Source organism: Triturus cristatus, chromosome 7 (assembly GCF_964204655.1).
Source record: "Triturus cristatus chromosome 7, aTriCri1.1, whole genome shotgun sequence".
NCBI lineage: Eukaryota > Metazoa > Chordata > Amphibia > Caudata > Salamandridae > Triturus > Triturus cristatus.
Genome location: NC_140590.1, coordinates 786,799,212 through 786,819,017, shown reverse-complemented (window position 1 = coordinate 786,819,017; position 19,806 = coordinate 786,799,212). Strand labels below are relative to the sequence as shown.

General features: G+C 49.9%; 1 protein-coding gene and 1 pseudogene across 1 annotated transcript in view; one reads left to right on the top strand and one right to left on the bottom strand.

The window, feature by feature from the left end:
• NIPAL4 (NIPA like domain containing 4) overlaps window positions 1-19,806 on the top strand; it is a 59,005-nt gene that overhangs the window by 5,712 nt on the left and 33,487 nt on the right. The gene's annotated exons all lie outside the window — the stretch shown is intronic.
• Window positions 15,048-15,166, bottom strand: LOC146810567 (5S ribosomal RNA; annotated as a pseudogene).

The window sequence follows — 19,806 nt, the reverse complement described above, 5'->3', positions numbered from 1 at the left end:
ATCAAGACAGGGGCACACTAACAGGAAGGCTGTGTAGCCAAGTTTGAAAACACGGCTTTTCACCCAACAGCTGGATTTACCGTATACCTACCAGAGCATTCTAGCACCAGAAGGCCCCGCAGTGGATAACCGGGCGCTCTGCAAAACCACAAAATAAACAATCCTTTCTACTAGGTGGGCAATGCCGAACTTGCTGAATGGTAGCGGAGTAGTGGTGAGAGCTGTAGCCAGCCTCTAATAGTGGACTTCGTGTGCAAGAACGACACCATAAATGGCACTGGGCATGCATACAACCTGGTGTGCAAAGTAGGTGCGGCACAGTCAAGTGCTTACAGCTACCGGAGACAAATGTGCAGCGCGGGCCAGAGCCTTCAAGGCAATAGGCACGTTTCTGTCACCTTTATATCTGTTGAGGTGGCCAACTCGCCCCCCTTCCATGCCCACTGTCAATTAGGGTCCCTACACAAAACCCAGAACCCCTCTAAATCTACGATTTCTGGGCGCAGCCACCCACAGCAAAATGTATGGAATTTAGTTTACATCCCTTTACACAACTCTAGACAGAAGTAGCACTCCCAACTTTGGACTATCATGACTGTCCTTCATGAAACGACTTGAACAGACCCTTCACATAATTGCTCACTCCACACCGCCTGCATTATTTCAGTGACAAATCGGATGTCATCGCCCCTTCACACACATGCCAAGCATGTATTGTTCGAGTCTCTAAACACACCTGGGTCTAAGGAAATGCCTCTTGACTCAAAGAAGACCGGGGCTAGATGTATGTGAAAGTGCTGCAGCTTGCAGGGACCTCTTTCCAAAGTAATTCATACAACCAGTGCTAATGAACGTGTGCGCAGCGTCTTTCCGAAACCAAAGGGTGGTAACGTGCCATGGACGAATGGCTAATATTGCTGCTGAGGGTATGAACGAATAGTCGACCCTGAAGTGGCAGACAAACGAAGGAATAAGTGCTTGACGAAGTACATAGACGGATAAATGAGGGCATCGATGAATACACGTTTGAAGCAGGATTATGACGATTTAATGAGGGAACGTAAGAGATTCCTCTAAACGGGTGTGGGGGAGGAAGCGGGAACTGGTGGGTCGAAGGGGTGAGATCAATAAGGAAAAAGGCATGTAAACAAAGGCAGACATGAACGACTCGGCAAATTCGTCACTGATCAAAAGAACGAATACGCGAACTGGATGGCTTAATGTGAGAGCAAACAAGTGGACCTGGACCGCTGTATTACTAGGGGCACATAGGATTTTTTGGTTCAGTGAGAGAACAGATGGGATCAGGTGAACTGAGGAGCTGAACGGATGGTAGAGTCATGAATAAACAAAAGATCAAGCAGTGCCAACAGTCGCAGCCACTCGCAAGCTATGTTAATGAGAAGGTAACCTTATGTGTGTACGCATGAAAGGATAGATAACCGCATAGATGGATACGCAATGGAGGAGTAAATAAGTGATGTAGCAAAGTGGAGTATAAATTAATGGGCGGACACAATAGGTGAATGAACTGATGCTTGGGTTGATGGGAGAACGGAGTAACTGGGTGGATAAATGATGGCTGAATAGTAAATCAAGTATTCAGTAAAGTTGAACGAGTGGAAGGGCTCGTGGAGTTCGCTTCAAGTCTAGACGCCCCGTACCTCCCCACACTGGTAGAGCTTGCCGAGGGCAGCCATAGGTGCCAGGAAGTCCCAGTGCCGCAGATTCTTGGCACTGCTCTCCTTGAACCACATGCCGGGCACTGGAGAGGCGCCACCAGGGGGTAATGCGAGGCTGAGCACCCGGAGAGTATCTGACACTCTGAGGCCCTGGTGAAGCGGGTTCCTGCCCACCGACTCTATAGTAACAGACCCCGGGAGCGGATAGAGCTCACATAGGGGCTAGAGCGTCTCAACCAACTCTGTCTCAGGATACCAGAGTGAATAGAGCCCGGTAGGGGGCTAGAGCGTCTCACCCAACGGAGTCTCAGGTTGCCAATGCTGATAGAGACGAGGTTAAGGCTACAGCCGCTTACACCAGAGAGACAAGAAATATGATCGAGCGGCTTACCTCAGAAATAGACACATAGAACAGACTGTTTTGGGGGAGGGACAGCAGAGAGAGTGGGGTTGAGGAGCTACGAGAGGGAAAACAAAACAAGCCTCGATATTTATGGGGCCATGTGTTTAAACACATGGCCCCATAAAGATAAGAAACCTTTCACGGCAGAAGGAAAGCAGGCGAGGCCGTCCAAGTGGGCCGGCTGAAAAAGCCTAAAGTATACGTTATAAAGAGCTCTTTTCCAATGGCTGGCCACCGTTTAGCATAAACGGTGAAGCCGGCCAATGGAAAAGAGGGGCGGGGCTTAAAGCTCTTTACAGAAGTTACTCTAAATCATTAAATCTCACCGAGCGAGCTGCGCATGTGCGCAGCCACACTAGCCGAGACCTTTAAACCTTTTCTTGTTAAGTTTAGTCCTTATAGTAAAATGGGCTGCATTTAAAAAAAAAAAAAAAATGAAAAATAATAATGCTGTCCTCCAGTTGCAGCGAGTCAGAATTTGTGATGTACCTCATTGTATTCAGTAGGTCAGAATCTGATCAACTACAGTTTGGGATTTTAATAACCGATTTATTAGTACATAGATTAGTTATTAAAAATCTTTATTGATTGCAAAAATACTGATGGTAACTAGTTTTTTGGAAACAGTAACTAGTGCACATGGCCCTTCTTTTTCATAGACATGTTAGACAAACTAACAAAGCATTATCAAAGTAAAGAGGTATGGCCTCTGCAAGCGTGCAGTGTGTTATTAATTTTTGCAAGTATATGTATTTAAAAGGGTAATGTTAGTCCTGTCATCTAAAGATGATGGGCGTATGCTTTCAAAGAAAAAAGAAGAAAAAAAATGGAAATTGCTGAGCTTGCTCCCCCAGCTCAGCTCCACATACATGTTTTTAGGTGCATATGTATATGCAGACGCGGCCGGCATGTCTCGTGGGTGGGGGCGTCACGCGCGGGGGTGTTAATTTTTATTTTTAAACTTAACTTACCAGGTCCCGCGACGTTGCGGCTCCTGGCCGGGTCCTGCGACGTCGCGGCTCCTGGCTGGGTCTCGTTTTCCTGCTCTCCTGCTGAACAGGAAGCAGGCAGCCTCCCTCAACTAAGCCAATCGCAGTGCTGCAAAGGCTGTGTTTTGATTGGTGGGGATGGCGCCCAGCCGGGCACCTACGGGAGGCCATTTTCAACGCAGAGAAATGTCGAAGTGCGCATGACTGGTTTGGTCAGCCCCAGAGGGCCGACAAAACAATCAGGGCCCACAGCATTGGGCAAGCTACTCCTCCCCGAGCGACCCGACCGCCCCCAAACTGGCATACTCTTATGCTTTCTCGCAGTGTGAAAAGCAGAAACATAAAAAGGTATTTAAAATACCATTTTATGGTTCTGCTTGACACACTGCGAGAAAGCGGTGGAGGTGACGCTCCTCCGCCCTAAGGGAGGAGCCGCCCCGGTGTATATGAGCAGTAGCGCAGCCGCTGTAAAGCACTTCAACACATTCATCAGGGCTCGGGGGTAGTACGTGTGAAATAAATGCAATTGCAATACAATGTGATCGCGTCCCTTGTATGGCGCCAGTGACTGAACCGGGCTGACCCATTGGCGCGTGTCTTATCCTGTGGTGGACAGAAGCAAAATGTCAATGTCCTTTGCGCAGACGAATGGATGACGAGGGCTGACCCCAAACCCGTTTGGCGTGTATGTGATTTCTATTTTTATTATTAGATGACACTGGTGCCACAGTGAAGCTGTCGGTGTGCCACACCTAGAATACCCAGGGCTAGAGAATGATGCACTCTTTATACTCCTGCCCACATGCTAGAAAGCAAAATGTCACGTTTTGGCGTATGTTAGGGCACGAGTTGTCACGTTGAGTCATTCCTCTCCAAGGTGTGAAATTTGAATACATCGGGCTACCAGCTCCTCAATAGGACTCTCTCCCCGGTTTGTTTACACCCGTGGTAGGCAGGAAACGCAGGTCACCGCCTTTAATTATAGGCCGAGAATGAGGGGGTCCAGAGGTAATTGCAGGGTTCTTGAAAGGGCCACGGCTCATTGTTCGCCGGGTGAAACTCCCCTGGCCGTGCGGCATTCCTCGCTCTGTAACCAGGGAGCGCTCCCATACACAGAGCACTTCGAGTATCGGCTTGAGAGAGGGTGCTGCTAAGCGAAAGCCATGTGAGGTGATTTTTTTTTTTTTTTTGCTTTCTGGGCCGGTTTCTATTACTGCAGTCGCTATTTGTTATTGCGTCACTTCCTCTATCAATCTACGTGAGTTTTGATGTACCACTGGCTGCACTTTTTTCCAATCTCCCTAAAAAGCCTGTGCCAAGCGCGCGTGCCGGGGCTGTGTCTCTAATCCGCTTCAATTGTATAGGGCGTTGCAGTCCAGCCCGGAATGCCCACGTGTTGCAATGTCAACTACAGAAAGTCAACAAACCAGCCTGCACGATAAGACCGGGGAACATTTGGGGTGGCGTGACGGTTAGGTGCCCTTTCATGGTCGCCTCCTGCGATGCCTGCAGGGCACTGGTGTGTTGGGTTTGGAGGAGCCGGGCGGCAGCATGTCCGTGATGAACCCTTAAAGTCTGAGCACTAATGATGGGTGGGGTGACGAAAGAACGGTTGGCTTTGTGTTCTCAATAAAAACCGTCCCTTCCCCTCAAGGCTAGGTTCCAGTGAAGGGTGTGGCGGCACAAGGTGCTGGTCGCAAGATACCAGAATGTCTGGGTTTGGGAGTCCCCCTTGTCTGATATTTCAGAGGTCCAGACAAATGCTTATTACCGAAGAAAAGTCTCACTTAGTACCATACGTAACTAACAGAAAGACCAAATAGTGGTCACACATTGTGCACCAGCTTTTTGCAACCTATGTACTGATTGGTCCCAAAATCTCCAGTGTCAGAGAACGGCCGAACAGTCTGCCTCATGGTGCCTTGCAAGGAATACCAGACCACGCTCCCTGTATTTGCATTCCCAAACGGAAAATGAGTTTTTTTTTTTTTTAATGCATCCTGTGTCCTTTAAAGGAACTAGTGCAGCTTTAAAAACAAAAAAAAAAGTTTTCAGTTGCCACACACCCAACAAGATTTATAGAGGGAGAAGGTGTCCCAAGGTTACGAATGCCTTTCCCTTTTTAGGCCGAGCCTGGGCTGCGGATGCACTTCTGCAAAGCATGCTGTATTGGAGTATGGACTTGAAACCCGCCCTCTCTCCACCCATATTTTTAATGGGTTTATGTCACTGTCCTTCGTAAACGCTGGCTTCCAATTCGTTATTAGGCTTGTTAGTCCCTCCTTGGCACGGCCTTGTCTGCATTTGTTACCTCCCATAACGACTGGACCTTTTACTTGTCTTGTTACACCATCTGCTTTATCTTGGCTGTGAGCACTATTTTGATTAATGATTTGCCCCTGTTCCACCCACTACTTCGTAGCTCGCCGCCCACTTTTATTTTATTTTCTAATGGCGGTGTGCTTTAACTATATCGTTCGCGTTTATTCATTTATGTATTTTAGCTGCCCTGTCCGCTTTAAGGATAGCGGCTGTCCTTATTTATTGATTTATTTTTGTTTGTTTACTGGCGCCCATTCATCACTGTCACATTCATGGAAGCCACACCCCTTTCTTTAGACAAGCCACGTTTAAAGAAAGGTGTGCGGCCGCTATTAAAGTAAAAGCATGGCATTGGCGCTTTTACAAACAAAAATCTGTCAAACGGATGCTTTTTTTTGTCAAAGCGCCCTATTCCACGGTTTCACTTTAATGTCTGCTATGCCCCTTTCTTTAGATGTGGCTTGTCTAAAGAAAGGGGCGTGGCCTCCATGAATATGAAAGCACCGCATAAGCACTAGTAAACAAATATTTGCAATACAATAGGTCTTGTATTTGAGAGCGTTTAAGCTATTGCATTGCTAATAGCTCAAACTCTCGTACATGCGAGACCTATTGCTTTGCAAATGCTTGTTCAAATAAGTTACCACCTCGTGTGAAGTGTCAGTAACTGATGAATGGTTTACAACCCCAATGAATGCATTCCTCATGACTTCCAATTAGGAAGGAATATCCTTTTCATGCAATTTGTTTGTGACTCAGAAAATGGGTTTAGTACGTTGTACTTAACTCTTTTTGAGGCTGTAAATTTTGTGATTTTTGCCAATTGCAGTTCTTGCGAGTGCAGAGTGCATAAGTGTTCAGTACTTTGGGCCCATAATTCAATGGCCGAAACGTGTTATGACCGAATTGCACCGTTAAAAATTGAAAAATAAACGCTACACTGGCAAGCGAAATCAGCATACAGAAGTTGTCCATTTCTCCTTTTGTTGCCTGGAAGCACCTTTGAGTGATAATTGGGGATATATATATATATATATATATATATATATATATATATATATATATATATATATATATATATATATATATATATATATATATCCAAATCATTTTTTTGCATTGCAGATTTTTTTTTTTCCCTCCTTCCCTATTAGACATTTTGCAGCAAGGGTTTTCTTTCTTTCACCAAGTCTTTAATCATCTACCACTTGGAGATGCAGAGGAGGATCTCCACTGTCCAACTGGCCTGGCTATGCTTTTTTGTTGATGAATTTGACCAGTTTTGGTCATAGTAATTTGCACCACTCCTGAATTGCCCCATCCCACAAAAAATACATACATTGAGCATTCTTATGGTGCCTATGAAAGTATCTCCAACTGTGTTACTATCATTTCAGTCTTTGCCTTTGTCTGTCTTAATTTGTGTTGTACCGGGGGATGGGATCTCGCGATTCATGTTCAAATCCAAGGTCATGTACCCCACTCCAGTGTGGCAAGTACCATTGTAGACAGTTGTGCAATTATTCTTCTGTAAAAGTTAAGTGTCTCTCTAGGACTGGGGGGAGGTGAAAGCTTTCATGTAGCTTAATTTTCAAAACGGGGACTCTATCTCAGAATATTGTGGGCAGAATATTAATCTACATAAATATCGAGGTATCCAAGTATAGGTTGACTATTCCACATCCATGTAACTTGAGTATATGTACACATACATACACTCTCACATAATATGTGTGTGTATGTATATATATATATATATATATATATCTAACTATAACTCACACCCCCGCAATGCACTGCTTATGACCTCACATGTTACATCACTCATGACATGGTCAGTGACATCACTACCATCTAAAATGACATCAATGATGACCTCACCAATTGATTGTGAGTGTTTTCTGAAAGATTTGTTAAACTTGTATACTGAGGTGCCACAAAAGTTGTATGAGTATACTTTGTGTGCTACTGAGTGGTACCTTTTTTTTTTTAGCATGGTTTATCGGAAACATCGTGTGACTGTGTGTATCTGTGTGTGAGTGGGTGTCTGAGTTACTGTACTGGTGTGTGAGTGGCTCTATGGGTGTCTGCGTGGCTGTGTGGGTGACAGTGGTTGAATTGGTGAGTGTCAGTGGCTGTTTGGGTGAGTGGGTGTCTAAATGGCTGCATGAGTGAATGATTGGGAGTGTGGCTAGTTGAGTTGTTAGTGTTTGGTTAAGTGAGATTGTGTGTGAGTGGCTGTATGGAAGAGAGAGTGTGTCTGGGATTGGCTGTATAGGTGAGAGTGGCTGTATGAGTGGTTGGATGTATGGATGTGTGAATGGGTGTGTAGGTGGTTGTGTGTGAGTGGTTGTAACGGTGAGTGAGCAGCTCTGAGAGGTGGTGTGAGTGGCTATATAGGTTAATAACTGGGTGTGTCAGTAGCTGTATGGGTGTGTGCATTGCTGTATGAGTGAGTGACTGGTTGTATGATCAGACACTGAGTGAGTGGCATTCTGGATAAGTGAGTGGTTGTGTAAGCACTTGTATGGGTGTGTGAGTGGGCGTATGAGAGGTTGTATGGGGGTGTGAGTGATTCTGTGGATGATGTCATCAGTAATGCCACTGACCATGTCATGAGTGATGTAATATGTGAGCTCATAAGCACTGCATTGCAGGGACGTGATTAATAGTTAGGCCGGCTAACTATACCTGCTGAATTTCACTGATTTTGTACGAGTGAAATCTGAGCCTAACTACGTCCCTGTAACCTTTGGTTTTTTATCAGTGAGTTTCTGTGTTTTTTAAAAAAAATATTAATTCTATTTTCTGACTATAATGTCCCTGTAACCTTTTTTTTTTTTTTAAGTGAATTTGTAAGGTTTTTTATTTCCTAACTGTAACCACTAACTTTTGACACAAAGTGTGAGTGAGTGCATGAGTGTCTCAGTGGGTTTGAGTGTCCGAGCAGGTTTCAGTGGGTGTGAAAGAGTACGAGTGGGGCAGCAAGTGGGCATGTGAGGCTCAGATAGGGCTGGGCGGTAAACTTGGCTCTGGTGGCGGAGTTTTGCCGCTCTGCACTCTACTTGGAACATAGCGTTCAGCAAAAACTCCTCCAACTGCCGGCAGAGAGAGTTTACCGGTGCACTCATCCCTAACTTCATCCCCCAACCAGTAGTGCACCAGGAGGCACCTTTGCAGAGTGGTTGAGAAAGGGTGTGGGGTCTCTTACGCCTCACTAATCCCACTGTGGGGGACTTGCATGTGGGTTTTATTCAGCCCGGGGGAGGTGGTTGTCCTCTGGAACCATGGGGGTCATTGTGCCCCCCATTAATCTTTCCTTCGCCCCGTGGTTGTGGACCCCGGGGCTCAACCATCCTGAGGGGGGCCCTGTGCGCCCCCTCCTTTGAACTTTTTATGAGCCCGCATGCTCCCGGCACATGACTCACCCAGGGGCTAAATTGTAGAGAAGGTCAGGAGCCTGTGCATTAATATTTTCGGCAGGAGCCGCAGATCCAGCGTGACTGCCGCTGAAATTGTTTTTGCAAAAATGCTCTTTTGCCCCCTTCTCGTCTTTGTGTTTTTGTTTTTCTTTTAGAAAAGCCAAGATGGCTGTCAACACTTCCTGGTGTTGGCAGCTAATCATTTCAGCATGGGACTGTCTAATCCTCGGAGGATCCGCGTCCCTATAAACACAATGTGTGTGTGTGTGTGTGTGTGTGTGTGTGTTTTTTTTTTTTTTTTTTTTTTAATTTCTCAAAAACTGGTGAAATATCTTTTACAGCAAATAACAACAAATAGGGTTGTTTCCCGGCCAAGAGCTACGTTTCTGGCAAATTTGGTGTAATTCCGTCCCGTGTTTCGGGAAGTAGTAGTGTCTAAAAATCTCTATGGGAATTAACATTGGAAAAATACACTTTTTTTTTTTATCTCCGCCTTTTTTTTTCTCTGCCCCCGCTTGACAATTCACTTTGAAAATGTCCATGCGCAACAAGAATCACTGGGGCACTTTTTTTGGGGGGAAATTTAGTGAAAATTCATCAGCTTCCGCGAGAGGTATAGACAAGTTTAAAAAAAAAAAAAAATAAAAAAAAAAAAAGCTTTTCATATGGAAACTAGGTCCTAAGAATAACTACCTACTGGCGGTCACCAGTAGGTAATATATCAGGATCCATATGTGTAATTGAAAATAGAAAACCTATATATACTTCTTTACAGTATTTAGATACTCCATATTTATGCTACAATATTTTTGCATATCAACATTTTCTTTGTGATCTTTTGGGCGAATACCACACCTGGTAGTCTGGGTTACAGTGGATATAGACCCCTCGCCTGATTCAGTATTTGAATGGTTGTTTGTGACTAAACTGAAATCTTGACTTTGTGGCATCAAACCATGAGCTAAAATCTGCCACCGAGGGTCTTTTTTTTTCACCAGTTACATGAGACTGGTGTTGGCTGCCTTTTGGACAACACATTTGACATACATGTGCTTGTACCCTACAATCGGAGAGCAGTTGGAGTTGATATAATGCAATCCCCTGTCACTGGCTTTGTGCCATACCCTAGGGCTCAGAACATCTCAGTGCTTAATTTGTACCCTTATTTTCCGGTGCTAGACACCAACACTTAATTGTTTATGCCAGCACTTACGAGCGCCCAGGCCATTCTTTACTGTTCATGGTAGCCTGGGGTTGTCCAAACTGTCAAATTTATAGCAGTGTGATGGTTGTGAGGGAGTGTTTATACTGGCAAGTGGCAGTGATGGCAGTTCACCAGTAGTGTAACATGCAGTGGCCTCCGGAGCAATACCGTAGGCTCTTCCACTTGTTTATTTACAAATTAAGTATTGCATGGTTACTAGATATGCAAAGGATGGTCAGTAGGTCCCGGACCTTTGAATTAGCATACTAAGCTGCTCCTCCTTCCCAAAACTAGGTGCCTTCCCTTGCAGGTAACTAAATCAGCAAAACCGAAATGGCTGGGGCAGGGTCAGATACATTTAGTTGGCACTTTCAGCCTTGCAGTCGGTGTCGTTTTATGGATTTTGGGGACCCGGGGAAGACCTATTTTGAGTGCTCCTGTAAGGAATACATTTTTACTTTATTAAACGTTTCTTGTTAACTCAGTCCCTGAGGCTAAACAGTACTAAAATATAAGTTACAGGTTACGAGTTACAAAGATACAATGTAGTGAGGTGACCATGTCCGAGACAGACCGGTTTAGATAGAGAACCGAATACACAGCTAGCCAAATAGAGTTCACTTTCCCAGGGAGACCCATGGGAAGTGAGGGCCCTGGGCAATTGTCCACTCTGCCCCTGAATTAAAACGTATCTGCTTGCAGTTCTAATCTTTGTCCACATCTTCTGCAATGCCTGTGGGAAATCAGGGCCGGGCTTGCCGTGGCTGGCACCTGGCATAGTATCCCCAGGGGCACCCCACTGTCCCCCCTCCCCCATAATAGGTTACCCAAATGACACACACAAGACAGTTGGTGTTGGGTAACAAATGCTGCAGGTTTATTACATAATTCCCGAATATGTAATGGGTGGGTTATCTTACGGACGATCCAAGGGCAGGCAACCAACTGGGTCGCCTGCCCGCCCTGATGAGCCGGGCAGCGCGGGAGCGATGCCCGCCTTGCTGCCCTCCAGGTGATTCTTTCTATGATCACGTGCCGTTGGTAATTCTACTCACGCGCCCCTATCGGGGCGGAGCGTCGCATAGCAAGCCCCCGGTTGTTCAGGCCCACAACCGCCCGCAGGACTAGCGGGGCGCCGACACTGCTTCCGGGACCTCCCTTGAGGCTCCTCGTTTTGGCTCCGGCACCCCCTCTGGTGCCGCGCAGAGGTACCCTTTGTACCGGCCTGCTTCCAGATCGCCCTGTAACTCCGCCACAGCCCTGGCGGCGGCTCACCGTCGCCGCCAGGGCCCCCCACCAACCTGCTATAGTCTTACCTGCAACCTCTCCTATCTAGGGCTTCCTGCAACTAGCTGGAAGGGAACCATCCTAGCAGAAAGAAGAGTTTGAAATTCTGCCACGTCATGACAGTGTGCAGCGCTAGCGGGACTCAAACCCTGTGAGATCCCTTATATCCACAGGCCCAAGACTTACCAGTGAGCTATAGCTCCTGGTGTTGTGGATGGCCCCTTCTAGGCCCCCAAGGCCCGAGACGCTATCCTAATTGGATAGGGTCTGCTGAAATAAAGGACCCGCTGGGCCTGGGGAGATGTGCCAAGAACTATTCGCCCCCCCATGCGGGCAGGTTACCCTCTTCACAATTCTGGGCCTGCCCTCTTTGGCTATGAAGGCGAGAAGGGTTTTACTTAACCTTTGGCCAGCCCCCTCTGATTGCTAAACCTGGAGCACAGGAGTGCTCCTGGCTGCCAGCGCGTGACCATGGGCAAGGGGCGACTCCTGCCCCTGCCCAACATCCCCTATTCCTTATGGGAATTATGCCCCTACAGATCCCTCAGTGATGTAACCCCCTAGGTATACCAGCTTCGGGAATCTGTCTGGCTTAAGCATTGCGCGCTGTCAGTAAAGTTCAAGCATTGAGGATTGACTAAGTCCTACTAAGCCCCTCCCATCATGCTCCTCAGTAGGAGGGTGGCGGCGGGGTGCCCCCCCCCCCCCCACAAACCCAGAGCATCCCCAGCGGTGCCAAATTCCTGCGCCGTTGAAGTGAAGATTTAGTGCACCCTGGGCGTGACAAATGTACTATTGACATAATGTCCCCTTGTGATTGCCCCGCTGACACCCCAGTTATTGGGACAGCAGCACCCCTAGCGCGGTAAACGTGTCCGTAAACCCAGATCCCAGTCTCCCGCAGCTGCAGTACGCGACCAGTGAATCCGTTGGGGGATACCCCCAACCGCAATGGTCCTCTAGACATCCAGAAAAGGCCCTATTTTACCTGGGCCTATCTCCAAATGATAGTGGTTTCACCCAGCTGTAAGGCCAGAGGACCGCCTATGGAGCCTATTTACTTATTTTGCTACTCGGCCCCTTTATGGGTAGGCCTCAGAATTAGGGCAATGCGCGGGCTCCCAGGGCACGGAGCTGCTGGAGAGCAGATGCCTGTTACCCACACGCTGATACTTTATCTGTTGCTGACAACAACGACACACGACCCAAGCCCCCCCCCCCCTTCAGCAAAAAGGTTGGAGACGAGGGACACGTGGTCACGTGTGGTCAGGATCGGACAGCGCGACCTTTGCTGTAAATAGCACTTTTATAACACGTGAACTCGACCCGAAGGTATAGCAGCGCTGTGCATGAGCACCATATTTACACACATATTCGGGCACGGGAGTGAGATCATACGGCGATATTCACTGATTTACCCAGCGCGAACTCGATCCGAAGTTATTGGCGCGCGGTTCCTGAGCACCGTATCTACATACATAATCGGGCACGGGGAGATAATCTGCCCGGCGTCACAGCACGACTCGCCCGACGGTATATGGAGCGCAGTCCGTACGCCCCGTATCTACATACATATTCAGGCATGGAGTGGGATCATGAGCCGCCAAAACTCATGACCCTCGGGGGCCCAGGCCCAGCAGCACGCATGCATATCTGAGGCATGGGGTGATCAGTGATTTGCCCAGCGTCACAACCACAGCGCGAACTCGATCCGAAGGTAATGGCACGCAGTTCGTGAGCACCGTATATACATACATCATCGGGCACGTAGATATTAAATTTGCCCGGAGTTACAGCGTGACCCGCCCGAAGGTATTGGAGTGCAGTACATGAGCCCCGTATTAGCATACCTATTCGGGCACGGTGGATTAGTGATTAGCTCAAACCGTAATGCGCGCGAAATTATTAGAGCGCCGGACACGAGCACCGGCCAAATAACCCATTCGGGTGCAGGGGGTGTCGTAAAGCCCGGAATCACCTGATGCGCGCGAATGTGGGCACAAGCAAAATCTTGTGCACAATGCCTGCACTTGTATCAAGTGTCTGCCTTATCGGAAGCCAGCAGGTACCTGTTGCCTATTTGTAAAGCGCGAACTCGACGTCAAAGGTCTTGGAGCGCTTTACATGAGCACCGTATTTACATTGCACCATGCCGGCACGGGGAGCGTAAGCGATTCATACCATATAACACGATCCCCGTGCTAAATCACGCGAACACCGCACCCGATTTGGCACGGGGAGCGTAAGCGATTCATACCATATAACACGATCCCCGTGCCAAATCACGCGAACACCGCACCCGATTAACCATTGAGGTGCGGGGGGTTTAGTAATGCCCGCAATCGCGTAATGTGAACAATGCATGCACTTGTATCATGTATCCGCCTTATAGGAAGCCAGCAATACATGTTGCATAAATATATAGCGCGAACTCGACCCGAAGGTATTGGAGCGCTTTACATGATTACACATTTAAGCACGGGGAGCTTACAAGATTCGTATAAATTATCCATTGAGGTGCGGGGTTCAGTAATGCCCGCAATCGCATAATGCGGACGCGACCTCAAGGGGCGGAACCTCGCTTCCCTAAACCAGCGTCCAGCTCGCAGTCGTCGGACTACCCCACCTCTGCAGGTCACCACGCCTGCCGCACGCAGCCCACTGCATGCCCCCCCCCCCCCCCCCCAGCCCTCAACGGCAGCATAGCCGACGGGAGGGGGGGCGATAACCTTATCCAGGGAGCGCCACGGGGGTTGCACCGCCCGCGATCCGCGGGGACCCAGGCAGCTCCCAGCCTTGCAGTGCTGGTGTATTAGGGCTGTGAACCGACGCTAATCTCCTAACGGCTCCCCCGGCGCAGGGTGTGCGGCATCTTTGCCGTCGCACCCCCATTCATTTCCTTTGCTCGCGAGGCCCGCCGCCATTGAGAAGTATGCCCCGTGGGCGAAAGGCCGACGGACACACGATCGATACAGTGTGTAATGAGCGCTCTACCCTACGCTGAATCACGCTGCGGCGACGCTTGGGCAGAGGAAGGTTTAGACCTTGCCCGCGAAACCCCCTGAACCCTAGTTCGATGCGGCCGCCAACCACTATCTCGCTGCGGCTGATGCATGGGCAGGAGGAGGTCTGGAAGGCATTGAAACGCTTTAACTAGTACAGTGATGAGGAGGCGACACGGGGGTCGAATTGCCTTTGCACCTGATAAAGAAACTGCGGGCATAGTGCTGGAGACTACATACCCAAATGCTGGGACCGCCGAGAGCGTCAAATAAGAGGAGACCCTCTTTCTGCGCTCAACTATGTCCTACCTTTACTCTAGCAAACAACTCAATTGGCGACCGTGGATTGTGCTTGGGCCGCCAATCGTGTGGTGTCCTTTTCCTGGACTAAGCACCTTAAATGCCCCGGCTAAAGGCACTTGGCGTGCCGGCGCTTTGACTTTAAAAGAAAGAAAGCCTCGAGACCGCAGGTGCACACAAGTTGTCCAGTCGTCTCCCCTACCGAGCGACTCCTAGTAGCCCCGGACGCATATTTATATAGCACGAGCTCGAACCGAAGGTCGTGGCGTGCTTAACGTGGGCACCGCTTGCGCATCCACATTCCAAAAGAGGAGATAAGTTAACCCGGAGGGATGAAATGACTCGCGCAACTCGACAAGGCAAGGTGGTTTATTTTTTTTTTTTTAAATAATGCTGCATATTGATATAGCGCGACTCGAACCGCAGGTATTGGAAATGCCCACAACACCTCGTATTCCAAGGCGGTCTCCCATCCAAGAACTAACCAGGCCCGACCCTGCTTAGCTTCAGAGATCTGACGAGATCAGGTGCATTCAGGGAGGCGTGTCCGTGCGGACCGAAGGCTCAAAAGCGGGATCGGCCAGACCGCAATGTCCCGCACATTTATACAGTGCGGTCTCGACCGACTGCACTGGAGCGCCAGCCTGAGCACCGTGCCTGCATTCGCAAAAGGGGGGTGACCAGGAAATCTGGATGAAATGAACCCCGCAACAGCATGACTCCTGTATTGTTGCATCCTTCACTTGAACCGAAGGCCCCTGCAGCGTCAACAAACCTGACCGCAAATGCCCTGCACACTTATACAGCGCGGTCTCGATCCGAAAGCCGGAACGCTCAACATAAGCACCGCGCCACACTCGCACTCTGGTAAACACAGAGAGGACCAAATGCCCACCCAGGATCACCGGACGTGGACGCGACCCCGAGCCTCGCACCCTGTTGCCGGCAGTCCAAACCAACGGAGGCGCCACCTCTCTATCCTTCGAGACAAACAGTAACGGTCCCGACACACTGCTACGCTGGCCTGGAGCCGCCACGGTTCTCGGGCCTGCCCCATGTTCAAGTGGGGCGGGGGGGGTTGCTCTCTGACCGGACATCGGCCTTCATCCCACCGAGCCCACAGCGCGCAGGCGACAACCCCTTGCAGGCAACACCCCGTGTTGCCCCCACAGCACCCCTCCCCTGCTTCGAACTGCGTGCGCCACAAACTTAGCCAGCCGACCCCGCACCAAGCCCGTGCCACCATGTCCCAGGACAAAATCACGCTAATATTACACTACACAACTGCCTATTACACTGCCCCTGGGCTTAGAGGGACGCCGCGCTCGGACCGCCAACCCCAGTAGGACCGGTTCTCCCATAAGCCACCCGTGCAAACATGGGTGCGCACGGCTGCCCTGCATTTTATCTTGCGCCCTCTCACAACCCCCCAGTGGCCGCAGTGAATCGATTGAAAAGTGCCGCCCCAGCATACCTAATCACTGGGGCGACGGTGGCCTCTCCGAGTCGGGGGCACACTCATGCATGATAATGATGACCCCCCCCTACATGCCCGATCCCTGTGCGGAAGCGGCAATACTACGCCCTGCAGTTGCCGGGGCACCCTGGGAGGCCTTTTCAGCAGGCCGAAGGAGGTATGCAACTGGTGAGCAGAGAAATTTGCACTCGCGTGCGAGATTGGCGGCAGACAATGTGTGCAGGAGCTGTGGGGTGGGGATTAACCGCACCCCCAGAAGTACAGCTGTACACATGATGCACGGTTTGATCTCGACCCGAATTAGAATTCAGCGCCGAAAATGAGGTAGCCAGAGATGTTACTCAGCGCCAAGAGGCCGTGCACGTGACACGCTTCCCACGTACCACCAGACTATTAACGCTATCAGGTTTATGTGAATTATCCGCAGAAATCTCGCCGCTGCTGTGCCCTCATGCAATTTATAGCATGTAATAGGAAGCCCTAGATCATGCGGCAAGGCTGAGTAACTAAATTATAGCGCAAGAAAAGCTTAATTATGCGGCTTAATGCAGCGCATTTAGTGATGACATTACTTCCATAGTTTTGCCATTTTTACACAGGTTAACGCTGTCTGAGCATACCTTTCATCTCATTAGTGCCAGTTTAATAGCCACATACAAAATGAGCCACAGAAAGTGGACCAGCCAACTTTCACCTTCAGCTGGGCGGCGCGCGCAGCCCTCGATGCGCCGGCAGCAACTTTTGATCAGTTTCAACTAGAAACATTATTTTGTTCCAATTTGCATGTTATGCAGTAGATGATGGATTATCTGGCAAAACACCAAGCCTCAAATCCACATGAGATACAATAAAGAATGATTTTGCGCAGTTTCTTCCACAGCGCGTTACTGTGACACGTCGCCAGAAGTTCGCAAGTTCACACGCAGCGGCAGTACGGCTTAGCCGGGATCTGAACTCGCGCTGCAAACCTCAAGCCTTAACCACAGACCGCGGCGATCGGCGGGGGCCGAGATCAAAGCGCAACAATCCTACAAATCTGCCGCCATCTCCTATCCACCCTTTCGTACAATTACAGACGGGCCAGTCTCAGGCTCGTAGCCAGCGGTACAATTCCACTCGCGTTGTGGGCTAAGTCGAGAGGCGGAAAGTAACCAACTCATAAGGCATTAAACCTCCCCTCTAAGCGATGTTTGAATAACCGAGCTTCAGACAGGAGAGATTGCACCCGCCCTCCGTGTGCATTTGGCACAGGGGCGCCGGATGAATGCTGGTGGCCGGACCTGACCTAAACTAAAGTAGAGTAGAGCAGGGTAACGAAGCGCCGCCCCCCCCAAAGCCATGCGCAGCTGACCAGGTCCGACCAGTGCCTCGCTGGCCCACTCCTGGGTGAACCGCGGGCCGGGAAAGTGTCATGGAGGGGTCGCGCTGCTGCAGGCGCCACGAGCAGCAGGAAAAGCTGTGGACGGAGCCTTCTGATACACCGGGGAAGGCACCGTGGAGCAGTCGGGTAAGACCGGGGGCTGGGGGAGATCGCGAAGGCCGGGTTTGTTCTGCCAGACTAGCCGCAACCGAAAACAGGTCGGCTTCCCCGCCACAGTCCCGTCTTGCTCCTTACACTCCTGTGAGTGCAACCCTGTGCCTCTCCTCCCGAGAGGTAGGCAGAGGCAGGCGTGGGGGTCAGGGCCCAGATAATGGCATGCTGTTGGGGACCACATCCCCCTGCGTGTCGTGAGCTACCCGCAGGCAATAACCGGATGGAGGCTCGGAGGTGCCCAACCTCGGGTAAGGGGGGGGGGGGACAGCACTCACCGCAAAAGCACGAAACCAGGGAACACGTCCTAAGGGCGGCAAGGTGGGCGACAAAGAGGTCACCAGGAAGGGTGGGGGAAGGCTAAATAGCCTCCCCCTCACCCCAGGGCCAGGAAGTGACACGCATTGCGCGTCACTTCTGGCCCAGCCAGAGGAGGGGTGTTCCGGTCTGCGTCCCCGCCCACCCCCCCCCCCCCCAGTGGGAGGGGGTGGGGAGGGGTGACCGGGGCCACTAAGGCGCCGACCGCCTATTGGCCCCCTGCGGGGGCCGTGGTCAGCGGCATTTCCCCCAGTGGACTGCCATAGTGCGGGCCGGTTTTGGGCCCCTGGGGGTCGTTTTTGCAGCAGAACTGCAATATCGGCCCTTATAACGAAATCGGCCGAAACTGGCCCAGGTAAACCGCTCGGCTGCTCTCCAACCCTCCGGGGTGGGGGCTAGGGGGGGCGGCCGAGCAATTTGTCTGGGCCTGTGTTTGGTTCCCAGTCTAACCCTGTGGGGAATGTCCTCAAACTGTGCTTCATTGCTGTCTTGGTACTTTGAAAGCACTTTCATAATGACGTTTGCTTTACCTCCGTTCCAGCGGCAGCCATCTTGCCTCTTAGGTGGTGCTGGGTTGTTTGGTCTAAAACTGGTTGAAATCCTAGATCACAAGGATGTTAGGGACAGTGACAGACCAGGAATTGAATCGTCTGAAACTTTTACTTCATCTTCAGGCAGTCTCAAGACATTCGGTGCAACTCTGTCTCTTTCCTATCCGCTCTGTTTGAGTTTCTCTGTATGCTTGACTGAAAGGTGTTCAATAGTGTGGTGCTAACCCTTACAGGATACTGACCCTCACGTTAAAAGCTGGTGGATGTAAATATATGCTCATCCACTGAGTTGGCCGAATGATGGGTCTGTGTTGTTAATGCTTGAAAGGAGGTGGCAGGTGTTTAACTGTGTTACTTTCAAATCTTTGTGGCCTAGAAACTTCTTTCTTAGATGAATGACTTTTTTTTATACAGCCTGTTACTTGTACATGCTGCTCGGCGATTGTTAGAAATGGAGGTCTCTAGTTGGCAAGGGTTTGCACCTTTTGTCCAAGTAGGGGCCCTTCTTCCTAGTCAGGATAAGGGAGTGACACCCTTAGACAACCCCTGCTCACCCCCTTGGTAGCTTTGCATGAGCAGACAGGCTTATCTCGGAGGCAGTGTGTAAAGCATTTGTGCACACATACAGTAAAACAATGAAAACACTACAAATGGACACCGCACCAGTTTAGAAAAATAAGTATCTTTATCTAAACCAAACAAGACCAAAACGACGACAATCCACCATACATATACCAAGATATCCTCAAAAATAGGTAATTAACACAAAGCTTGTAGCATCAAATAACTCCACCTGGAGCTATTACGACGTCATGGCAAATAAAAATCCTAAAGTGCGGCGCCGACCACGAAGTGAGCGGCGTCGAGCCCGGAGTCACACAGACCCCAAAGAACAGTACCGTGGCAAACAATGAAAGCAAACCCAGTGCACAGCATCGGGGAAGTGAGGCTTTGTTGGCGCCAGGCTGCGTTGGTTCCTTACGACCCCAGGCTAGGTGATGCGTCGGTTCCTTACTGCGATGCAGGGAGGTGAGGCGTCTGTTTCTTACTGTTGCTGGCGAGGTGTCAGCGATTCCTTACAACGGTGCGGTGTCGCTGGATTCAGGAAGTCACCCGCGTGCAGTATAGGCTCAGTGAGGGTTAAGCACCGGTATCCATGAGGTCGGGCTGCAGTGCTAGTCATGGCGGTGCATCGTGTGCGTCATGAGCGGTGCCCTCTGTTCCGGTGCAGGCAGTGGCCTCCTCTGTGGCATCTGAGTCAATACGGTGCGGCGTCGGGTCTGCGGTGTAAGTCAGGGCGGTACGTTGTCCACTTCAC